This window comes from Mus caroli, chromosome 8 (assembly GCF_900094665.2).
Source record: "Mus caroli chromosome 8, CAROLI_EIJ_v1.1, whole genome shotgun sequence".
Classification (NCBI taxonomy): domain Eukaryota; kingdom Metazoa; phylum Chordata; class Mammalia; order Rodentia; family Muridae; genus Mus; species Mus caroli.
This window is the reverse complement of record NC_034577.1, coordinates 33,305,960-33,309,454: the sequence shown is the minus strand read 5'-3', so window position 1 is coordinate 33,309,454 and position 3,495 is coordinate 33,305,960. Positions and strand designations below refer to the sequence as shown.

The 3,495-nt window shown below is 39.0% G+C and overlaps 1 pseudogene; it reads right to left on the bottom strand.

Moving 5' to 3' along the window:
* Positions 1-548: 548 nt before the first annotated feature.
* Positions 549-2,876, bottom strand: LOC110300740 (annotated as a pseudogene).
* Between the last annotated feature and the right edge of the window lie 619 nt (positions 2,877-3,495).

The following is a 3,495-nucleotide window of genomic DNA, read 5'->3' as shown; positions in this document are numbered from 1 at the left end:
CACCTATATTGCTTCCCACAGTAATGTATTATTGTTCTTTGTTTTTGTTTTTGTTTTCATTTTTAAAGGTGGTTTCTTATGACAAACTATGTATTTAAGCCATAATCTCTTGACATTGAAACTTTAAGTTCACTGCCTGTGACGTAACCTCAGATTTCCTGCTGAAGTGCAATTCTATGCTGAAGAACTCAGAAACAGTATGAGGAAGTTTCACACAATTACTACGCTCCTAAGAATATACAGTGCTATCAGTTAGGAAACAATTGTTCGAAAATCTTTTTTCTTTTATCTTGGTGTGGGTGAATAGCAAGGTTCTGATCTAAAACAGGTAATGCCTTGCTTCTCTAACAGTGGTGACACATAAGGCAGTTCAAGAACTGTGAACTAACCAAATGAAATGCAGTTATTGGATTACCTTGCTATTTAAAAATGAATATTGCTTGCTTACTATGAATGCACTGCTCTTAGATCTGTACAGCACTACATTTTACAGAGTAACTCCACTCTTGATTAATCTGTTCTAAGTGCCACTATTATTTACACACTTTTTAGCCAACAATATGGCCAGTTTTGGCATCTGGTGAAGATGTCATCTCAGCTCTATTATCATTTACATTCATGGAGGGAAATTCTGAAATTTCCGTACTTGTTCCTGGTCCCTGTCCATTGGCCATGCTAAACTGAGTTGCTATTCCAGCTCTGGATCCATGGTATAGAGCACAGAAGGGCTGTTCAAAGGAGCTCATTTGGTAAGCCTTGTGGACAGGCTATGCCTCAGCTTTCTTCTGAGAAGTTACTTAATCCAAAAAGTCTGCTGTTAACATGGCAGAGGCGTGGTTTGTCTCATCACCTGAACAGGGAAATGGGTGCTGTGAGGTACTGACTATTAGTCCAAAGTGGGACTTATCTGGAGTTGTTCTTAGTGGAGAATTCATTCCTGATCGAAAGCTATTGATGGGCATGGCTGCATAGACTTGCTTATCTATGGAAGAGAATACTGGTACATTTGGAAGGGTCTGATTGTCAGTCATAATGTTACGGCTAGGGCTATTCAAATAGGTATCTTTTTGGCTAGTTCTGTCCAAAGCCTGCTGCAGAAACTTGTAGTTATTTCTGCAACATGATAGCTTTATTTGATAAGGATGCTTGGAAGCTTGATCCAACATTCTCTGGCTGGGTGACTTCAGGTACATTGGAAGAATTGATTGATATGCTAGAAGTCACTTTGGTATCTGCAACTCTGAAGAAAATCTCATGCTGTTCATTAGCTTTGTGGGAATAATGATCCAGCAGAGTCTGCACAACCTCATCTGAAATAACATTTTTGTCATGCTTGCTCTTAATCTCCATATTCAGTGCCTGGGAATCTAGTATGGATGCTGTGGTGCTTTCATCAATGATGCTGGCCACAGCTGCTGTGTCACAGAAGGCTGAGAAGCAGTGGTACCCACATTCAGTGCATACTCTCTGCTGGTGTTACTTGCAGCTTGAAGATACCACTTCTTCTTCAGAAACTGCATGGCATCGTCATAATTAGTACTGTTATGCACAGGTTTGCTGGGCCCCTCCTGCAAGTTATCCACTTGATCATTGTCAGCACTGCCTTCTGAGGCCAGTAATGCCTGATTCCTCACAAGCTCAAATGCATACTTAGAAACTTTGCTGTCTTCATGGATGGATAGGGGTGAAATTGTTTGGCTTTGCTCCAAGGGCTGTTTCAGAATTCTCTTACAATTGATTTTTTTTAAGAACCAACTGGGCTGGGTGTATTTCTCAAGATGCATCTTCTAAGTGGGACCTTCCCACTGAAGAATGAGGCATCTCAACAGCATACTCTGCCACCATGCACTCATCCTTTTCTTTAGTGCCTGAGGAGTAGAGAGGCAGGTAATTGTTCTTGTCTGTCTTCATGTCAGATTTGTCCAATATACTCTCTTTGTCCATTCCAGAAGATTTCTTGTCAGTTTTTTTTTCTTTTAATTTTTGGCAGTGAATTATCTTTTTGTGATGTAGAAAAACCAGCATCTTCCTCTGATATCAGAAGGCCACCTTTGATGGCACATCTGCTTAGTTTTTTTCGTGATTTTCATGACACATATGTTTATATTCCAATGCATGATCTGTTCTGGAAAAATACTATATTCACACTGGTAAGGCTTCTCTCCACTGTGAGTTCTTCTGTGCCTTTCCATGTGATATCTGTATGAATCCAATACCACAAAATGGTTTTTCACCAGTATGGATCTTCTTGTGTCTCTGAAGCAAGTACTTGTGTATGAAACACATGTTCCATTGACTACGTTGAAATGGTTTTTCACCTATATGAATGAAGACATGTCTCTGTAAATGATAGTTCATTCTAAAGGAATCATTGCACTGCTCACAAACATGAGATTTAGGGATTTTCAAAACAAGTGATCCATCCTCATTTATTGTGAGGATTTTTGCAGGAGAGAGATGTTTCCACTTCTTCTTTTTCTGTAAGTCTATTGGTTCTCTGGCTTTTTGGGTTTTGTTTGTTTGTTTGTTTGTGATTTTGTTTTTTGTTTTTTATTTTTTTAATCTCTCATCAGTTGCTCAGATACATCAGTAAAAGTAATTTCCTGCTTTACATTTATGGGGACATTAAGTGAATACTGCAGTCCTTGAGGAAGCCACTTGTGGATGTCCACCTGCTCTTCGTCATTTTTCACTGTCTGCTCAAGGACCATGAGTTAATCATGGGATACCTTATCCTGTTGTCCCATTTCACTCTCTTGTAACACTTCATCTGTAGCAAGGATCTCCTGGTGAGGCAAACTACAATCTTGAAGTGCTAACTCCTGCAGTTCTCCAGACACAGTGTACTGGCCAGACACTCCACCCATTACAAACATTGCCCTGGAAGACTGTGTTTCGTCTATGCCACCCCATTTAAGAAACGATTCTTCCAGTTTGTTGTCAATGTTCACGCTCAAGCATAACTGCCTGAGGCTGAAGTAAAAATGAAGACTTCAAGGAAGGGAATGCTATTGGGTTGAGAAAGAAATCACAGTTGAGTTTCTACCTTTCACAGGCTCCAGAAACTCTTGGGATCCTCTCAGTCACTTCTGCCATCCAATGCCTCTATAAAATGTGTAAAGTACAAGCCTATCCCACCAAATCATTTGGCTAAGTTTCCAAGGCATTGATTCTTCTCTTCTATCTGCAGGCTCGTGCTGAGGCACACCCAGTCATGATTCTAAAAGATCCCTCTATATCATAATTATATATGATTGTTCTTGAGTTAATTTTAATATAAATTCCATATAACTATAATTTTATAATATATTTAATTGCAAATAATGATTTCATTCCTCTGATGACTTATGAGTTTTAAAATCTATATATGTGGATATTTAAATACTTGGAACAAAATGAAATCTTATACATTGTACTACAAATATCGGCAGTGTTTAGGATACAAATACCATGGAGCTAGAAAAAGTATGCAGCATTACAGGTGCTTGCTTCTCA